General features: G+C 39.1%; 1 protein-coding gene across 1 annotated transcript in view; it reads right to left on the bottom strand.

The window, feature by feature from the left end:
• Positions 1–18: 18 nt before the first annotated feature.
• The window catches only part of LOC138826620 (uncharacterized), a 141,838-nt gene continuing 133,948 nt past the window's right edge, over positions 19–7,908 (bottom strand). The window contains exons 10-13 of the mRNA XM_070021841.1: positions 7,152–7,190; positions 3,932–4,082; positions 512–589; positions 19–249 (exon numbers count right to left, since the gene is read on the bottom strand). The gene's annotated coding sequence lies outside the window, so the exon portion shown is untranslated. The remainder of the gene's footprint in view (positions 250–511; positions 590–3,931; positions 4,083–7,151; positions 7,191–7,908) is intronic.

Genomic DNA, 7,908 nt, shown 5'->3' with positions numbered 1-7,908 from the left:
CAAACCCTGCTAGCACAGGCTGGCCTGGAACTTTCTGCTACTTTGTTGCTTGAGGAATGTCTTTCTTCTACCCAAGACATTCCATAACAAAATTTATTTTCTAATAACAACAACAACCAAAAAGATCAATTATTAGGGTCCTTACCCTAGGACTTAGGAGCACACAGGACATCTTGATTATATCAGTTCCCTCTGTCCAGAGAGCATTGTGTGCCTGGGGCTTACTGGTTTACAGAATGTCTCCTGAGCCTGGGAAAGAGGTATAAAAGGAAAAAGCATCCCATGTCCTGTGCATGAGCAGGCAATGGAATATATGTTGTATTAAATATTTCTCTGGATATAGAACCTCTCTGCCCACTCTGACCTTGGATATGAACATAGCTCACAAGTCACCAACAAAGAGCAAGGCTTTTGCTCTTACTTCCATATTGTAAATGGTTACTATCTCAGTTTTTATTCACTGAAGTGTCACAAATAAATGAATCACAATCACCAAGAAGTAATAACTTACCCTGGCCAGTTTGTCTGGTTTGCAGGAGATGTGTTGGGAAAAACATCTCTGTTATCTCTTCAGAAAAATCTTCATCCCCTGAAAAAAACAAAGTTTTACATGAAAAACATTCCAGAAAAACTGCTGAGGATCACAAGAAAGGTGAGAAGGAAGAGGAGTGAAGGCAGCAGAAGTATGCATAACAATTTAATGAGCATGGAATATGAGTGCTTATAGAATTTTTTCCTTTCCTTCTCAAGTTTTTATGATGCATTGTTATCATTATCCATTCTTTCACTATTAAACTTAAATGTCCAATTAAGACAAACATTTCTGAGACTTTTCTTCCACCACTGGTTAAGCTGAAGCTACAAGTGTTAGGGATAATAATAATCACTCGGCCTTCTGAGATTTCTGGGCAGACTTTGTGGCCTTGCCAGCTCCAGCAGACTTCTTGTCCACATCTTTGATGCCACACACAGCAACTGTCTCCTATCACAAACAGCAAGATGACCCAAAGGAGGATAGTCAGAGAAGCTCTCCACATACACAAGGCTTGCTGGAACCATATGAACCATGACAGCATCACTAGACTTCAGGAATTTAGGACTAGCTTCCAACTTCTTACAAGATCTCTGTTCAAGTTTCTCTTTCCACTCAGTAAACTTGCAAGCAATTTACGCTGAATGACAATCCAGGACAGAGGCATAGTTAGTACTGATTTGGCCTGGACGGTTCAGGAAGGTCACCTGAGCAGTGAAGCTAAATGCTTCCTTGGGTGGATCATTCTTGTTGTCATCACCCACGTTGCCACACCAAACATCTTTGGCTGACATGCTTATAGAATTTTTTTGTGCATAGTATGTCCATAGATGTTCTTAATGGGCTTATAAGAGAGGTGGGCATTATCACACTTTGGCAATAAAGATAATGAAGGCTGGAAGAGGTCAAGAATTTCCACAAGATTTCTTAGCAAAGGTTAGGAGTTAAACCTTTGCCTCCACTCTCAATGCTCTTTGCGTCACATTACAGAAGAATGAATGGAGAGTATGAAGCAGATATTGTATAAAGTAAATGGAATTCAGGGCTGGGAATGTGGCTTAGTAGTAGAGTGTTTGCCTAGCATGCATGAAGCCCTGGGTTTGATTCCTCAGTACCACACAAACAGAAAGAGACAGAAGTGACCCTGTGGCACAAATGGTAGAGCAATAGCCTTCAGCACAAAGAGGCTCAGGGACAGAACCCAGGCCCTGAGTTCAAGCCCCAGGACCAGAAAAAAAAGAAAAGAAAAAGAATTTTAAAAATGGAATTCAAGTTATGGGAAGAGTTTCAGGCAGAGAAAATGAGTGCCAAGATTAGGGGGTGAAAGCATAGCAGGAAGTTTAGTATAATCACAGCATTTAATGTAAACAAAGGAAAAAAAGCAACAAAGTAGGATCCAGCAAAGACTAGGCCTTTACATCCTAGTAAGATTTCAAAGTTTCTAACGAAGAGATGAGGAACCACTGAATGAATTTTAGAACAGAGACAAGTAAGATCAAATTTAAATCAAAGGAAGATCATTTTAATGGCTGAGTAGAGAACTGATCAGCACTAATCTAGGAACAAAAAAGGAAGTAAAATTGAGGAAATAATCCATGATCCAAGTGAGCAAGGTGATGTTTAAATCAGCGGGAGAAAGGATTAATGTTGGAAGGGTGCTAAGGAAAATGCTATCTTGATGATGGGAAAACAGAACACCTCACTGAAGAAACATGCAAACATATGGGTAAGTCAAGAGCAAACTATAATCAAGACAGCCAAACATACTGTCAGGAAATATTCCTTCTCTCTTTACACACCTAAATCCTATCCAGTCACTCACTTTGAGACCAGCCAAAGGTTTTAACCTTTAGAATCTATATATTTCTTAATCATCAGTCTATAGCTTAAAGGGCAAATTGTTACTGCTTTATCTGACCATTGTCCCCCAAATTTCCTGGGATTGGTGGGAAGAATGTATCATAGCTCATTTGTGCCTCTCCCTTGGCATTTAAGAGAAAGAATTAAAATGACTTAGCAATCCCAAGTATAAGATGGATTGTGAAGCTGATCTCATTAATACCATCCTTACCAACGTAACTCATTTAAGCAACATTTAACTATATCCTAATATGAATAAAAATCTAAAACCTGACTCGTAGGTTGTCATCCAACTAAATCCTACTGGGTGCAAGAAATTAATCTAAAAACATAATGACATACCTATATCACAAAATATTGACAAAATGATCCAATAGCATGCAGAATTTTTTTCATTTATATTTATCTCATTCTGTTCTAAAAAATTATTTAGTGTATACTTAGAATGTAAATAATATTCCAATATATACATTTAATTTACAATGTTCAGATATACAATGTATTATGTTTGAGTGTTAATAACTTTTTTTTGGTAAGTGTTGAGAACAAAATGAGGCAGGTCACTGCTGTGGCTCATGCCTGTAAACCTAGCTATTTGGGAAGTTGAGAATGGAGGATTATAATTTGAGGTCAGCCTTGGCAGCACAGTTTGTGAGATCCCTTCTCAGCCATAGCCTGTTACATTAATATGTGCTCATCCTCCTACACTAATGTGAGAGTCCAAAATTAAGAGGATCTCAGTTCCAGCCCAGCCTGGGCAGAAAATTTTAGGAGATTCCATCTCAACAGAGAGGCTGGACACAGTGGCAAGTGTCTGTGATCCTAACAATGACAGGAAGACTGAAATCGGTAATTGTAGTTCAGGCATGCATCCAGGCAGGAAACCATACTCTCCCTGAAAACAGTCAAGGGAAAGCAGGGCCCAAGACATGGCTCAGTGGTAGAGTGTCTGCTTACTAAGTTTGAGTGAGCTGAGCTCAAACCCCAGTACCATCATAACAAAGGAAAACAATGGTGGAAGATCACTACCAAATACTTTCCACAGAATTAAGTATATATTGGGAAGGAGTGTGGCCCAGTATTAGGCTAGGGGTATAACTCCATGGTAGAGTACTTGCCTGAGGCTTGGTGACTGGCATTGAGATGAGGAGAAGTTGCATCGAAAGTATGTAGGATGGTGCTGGTGGCTCACGACAATAATCAGCTACTCAGGAGGCTGAGACCTGGAGGATGGACGTTTAAAGCCAGCCAGGCAGAAAATTCTGTTTAGATCTATCTCCACTTAGCAAGAAAAAGACAGACTGATGTCGTGGTTCAGATTAGTAAGACATCAGCTGAGTTCAAGCTGTGGTCCTGGCACCAAAAACAACAATAACAAAATAAATAAATAAAGGAATAAAGTGTGGGCTTTGGAGGGACTTTGGAGAAAGGCAGGACTCTCCCAAAATTGGAAGACATATTCTTAGGCAAAGGGATGGCAAGGACCAAGAATGCTGATAGAAAAAGATGACCAACACTACCACAACAGCAGGTTCCTACCTTTATCCCCGTCAGCTACTTCCATTTTTTCAGTACTTCATTGAGATATCATTAAATGCCAACATCACTGCTGAATTCTCAACAAATATCACTGAGGAGGGCTGGCAAAGAGTGAGAGGAGTTGGGCAGGAGTCTCTTTTCAGAGTCATTTCTGGTGAACATATTAGACAAAAATCCAACTGTTTAGAAAATCCCTCAGAGTCCTCTGAATGGTATTTAAAGTTCAAGATTCCCATTCCTACACCAAACAGATGCTGATTACATGAACAAATGCAGTTAATTGCAGAAAAAAGTTTATAAATAACACAACTGTCATATTGAGGACTAATTAGAAAGAATGCAACTATCTAAACACATCACAATGGCTTTATGTGTTTCCTAAGTTAAGACTTCTAAAAAGCAGATTTTTTAATCTATTATATCTTTGGAATCATTAAAATAATTACCATCTCTTGCTTATGACTATTATGCCACTTATTGAATACATTATTTCATTTTTGTTTTGTTTTGTTTTGTTTTTGCCAGTCTTGGGGTCTGAACTCTGGGCCTGGGCACTGTCTCTCAGCTCTTCAGCTCTTCAGCTCAAGGCTAGTGCTCTACCACTTGAGCCACAGCACCACTTCTGGCTTTTTCTGCTTATGTGGTACTGAGGAATCGAACCCAAGGCCTCATGCATGCAAGGCAAGCACTCTACCACTGAGACACCTTCCCAGCCTCTGAATAACGTATTTCATTTAGTACTTATTTTAACAACCTGTAAGGAATTAGATTGGGTTACCTTACAGATGAGAAAAGAGCTCAGGATCGCAGGTCACATGGCTTTAGTAAAAGACAGATCTTCATTTTGACTCAGTGGATAACTCCAAAGCCCATCATACTTAACTGCCATCTCAATACTTCAGAAAAACATTAAGAACTTATGTTCAAAAAATCTTTTTTTCTTTTTTTGTGCAAGTCCTAGGGCATGAACTCAGGGCGTGGGTGCTGTCCCTGAGCTTCTTCAGCTCAAATCTAACAATCTATCACTTCAGCTACAGCTCCACTTTGGGCTTTTGGTCGATACCTGGGGATCAGAGTCTCACAGACTTTGCTGGTGAGCTGGCTTTAAACCCAGATCCGGGGTCTCAGTTTCCTGAGTATCTAGGTTTACAGGTGTGAGCCACCAGTACCTGGTCAGAAAAAATTTTCTAATCAGGAATCAAGCTTTTACATAGACTAAGGAATCATTTATTAGTAAGATGTTATAAAATTGTCTAGTCTGACTTCTTAAACACGATGCTGAAGACAACAAACAAAAAAGAAAATGTCCCAGTCTGCATAAAATCCCTACTAAAGGAGTAACAAAAGTTTCTCACTGAGAAATATTCGCTTTGTAGAAAACTTGAAGACTAGTTATTTTACAGTTGATGAGAAATAGAAAAAAATCAAAGCCGGGCGCTGGTGGCTCAAGCCTGTAATCCTAGCTACTCAGGAGGCTGAGATCTGAGGATCGCGGTTCAAAGCCAGCCCGGGCAGGAGAGACCATGAGATTCCTATCTCCAATAAACCACCAGAAAACCGGAAGTGGCGCTGTAGCTCAAGTGGTAGAGCGCTCGCCTTGAGCTGAAGAGCTGAGGGACAGTGCCCAGGCCCAGAGTTCAAGCCCCACGACCGACAAAAAAAAAAAAAAAAAAAAAAGAAAGAAAAAAATCAAATGAGGTTTAGAGATATCAGTGGCAAGCACACTGACAGTTCAAAGAAGTAAACAGAGAGCCATCTTTCAAAGCACTAATATTTGGAAAATTTTCATCTGGCAGCTCTCAAACATGCTAGTCTCAGGACCTCTTAATACTCTTAAATTTTGAGAGCTCCCAAAGAGCTAATTAAAAAGGTAAGGTGGCTCAGTGGTAGAGTGCTTGCCTTGCATACATGAGGTCCTGGGTTCGATTCCTCGGCACCACATAAGTAGAAAAAGCCAGAGGTGGCACTGTGGCTCCAGTGATAGAGCACTAGCCTTGAGCTGAAGAGCTGAGGGACAGTGCCCAGACCCAGAGTTTAGGTCCCACAACCGGCAAAAAAAAATGTTAGTAGAGCCAGGAACTGTTGGCTCTCACCAGTAATCCTAGCTACACACTCAGGAGACTGAGATCTATAGATTGCTATTAAAAGCTAGCTGGAGCAGGAAAGTCAATGAGATTCTTATCTCCAATAAACTACTCAGAAAACAAAACAAAACAAAACAAAAAAAACCCAGAAGTACAACTATAACTCAAGTGGTAGACTACAGCTCAGGATCAATGCCTAAGTGCTGAATTCAAGCCCCAGGACTGGCACAAAACTAAATAAATTAAATAAAAAATAGGGGATACACATGCATTCGCATATGCATGCACACACACACGAGAGAAACAGACAGATATGTTAAAAAGTAGAACTCAGCTAATGAGCAAAGCATCAGGTATTGAGTCCTAGTTTCACAACCCAAACAAAAGAAAATTTAGAACTCAAGTGCTTATGGTAGTTTTGTAAACTTAAGAACAAAAACACTGGGGATGGGAAGGTGGCTCAGTGGTAGAGTGTCTTGTATGCATGAGGCCTTGAGTTCAATTACTGAGCACCACATAAGCAGAAAAAGTTGTAAGTGGTGCTGTGGCTCAAGTGGTAGGATACTAGCACTGAGCTAAAGAGCTGAGGGTCAGCACCCAAACCCAAAGTTTACTCCACACAACTCACCAAAAAGAAAAAAAAAGAAAGAAAAGAAACACTACTTATTAATATACGCTTATTGAAAAAAAACTGTATTTTCCAAAAAAGGTAAAATTTCAGCAGAATAGTCCCATTGTTTTACATCTTTAATAAATCTCTTCATCCTTTAGCCTAATGAAAGACACCTGTATTCTCTCATCTGCTTTTATACTGTCTGTTGGGTTATGTTGTTTCAAGTATATGCAGAAAATCTACCTTACAAAGTCACTTAGTTAGAAAAGGAAGAAGTATTTTAGTTGCCTTCTCAGATTATCAATAAAGCTAATGCTGGCATACTCCTTAATATTACACTAAAACTCAACTAGTGGTCATCTCTTAAAATTTAGTTGTAATGAGATATATAGCAATGAGCCTGAAGCTATACCATAAGATTTTCTGCTTGGATGTATTAAATTAAAATCAGTTAGTCTTTTCTTTTCTTTTGCCTGTACATGATTTGCTAACATCACACATTAAATAATGGGAAAATACTCACACTGAGTCACACAAATCTTCCAAATGCTGACCAACTGTCCTGAAATCAATGAATATAGCTGGTATTATCAACACAGATTTCATCAGCATAGTCTGTAAACAGCACTGGGAAGCTACAAAGCTCAACAGAGCAATAAATACATTCTACAAAATTGAAACTTAGTTTGAATGTGTATCATGACTCATACATCGTTGCTTTTCTCGTCGTAAAGGCTCATTTCATTCACTTTTAAGAAATGTTCACCAAATAAAATTCTAGTCTCTATGACCACTTGTATACTTCAGAGTGACAATGTCATTCCATGGCAAAGTAAATAGTTCATTTAAACACTACAAATGGGTAGGCACTGGTGGCTCATGCTTGTAATCCTAGCTACTCAGGAAATTAAGATCTAAGGATCATGGTTCAAAGCCAGCCCAGGCAGAAAAGTCTGTGAAACTCTTATCTCCAATGAACTACTCAGAAGAAGCCAGAAGTGGTGCAGTGGTTCAAGTGGTAGAGCACTACCCATGAGCAAAAAAGCTTAGGGCAACATCCAAGCCCTGAGTTCAAATCCTAGGACCAGCTTAAAAAAAAAAGACAAAACTGAATTCATTGGATTCCACTTTCTTAAAATAGCCAATTAGCAGAGAATATGTCTTAGAAATATATCTAATTAAATGTTAAAATAAAACAACCCTTAAGATTCATTTGTCCAGAAATTACATTTTATACTAACTGCCACATTACCTAATTACTATAAAAAATGAGCAGCTTC

Source organism: Dipodomys merriami, unplaced genomic scaffold, assembly GCF_024711535.1.
Source record: "Dipodomys merriami isolate MVZ:Mamm:240054 unplaced genomic scaffold, mDipMer1.0.p SCAF_1456, whole genome shotgun sequence".
Lineage (NCBI taxonomy): Eukaryota > Metazoa > Chordata > Mammalia > Rodentia > Heteromyidae > Dipodomys > Dipodomys merriami.
The sequence above is the reverse complement of the archived record's forward strand: the minus strand, read 5'-3'. Positions and strand labels throughout refer to the sequence as shown.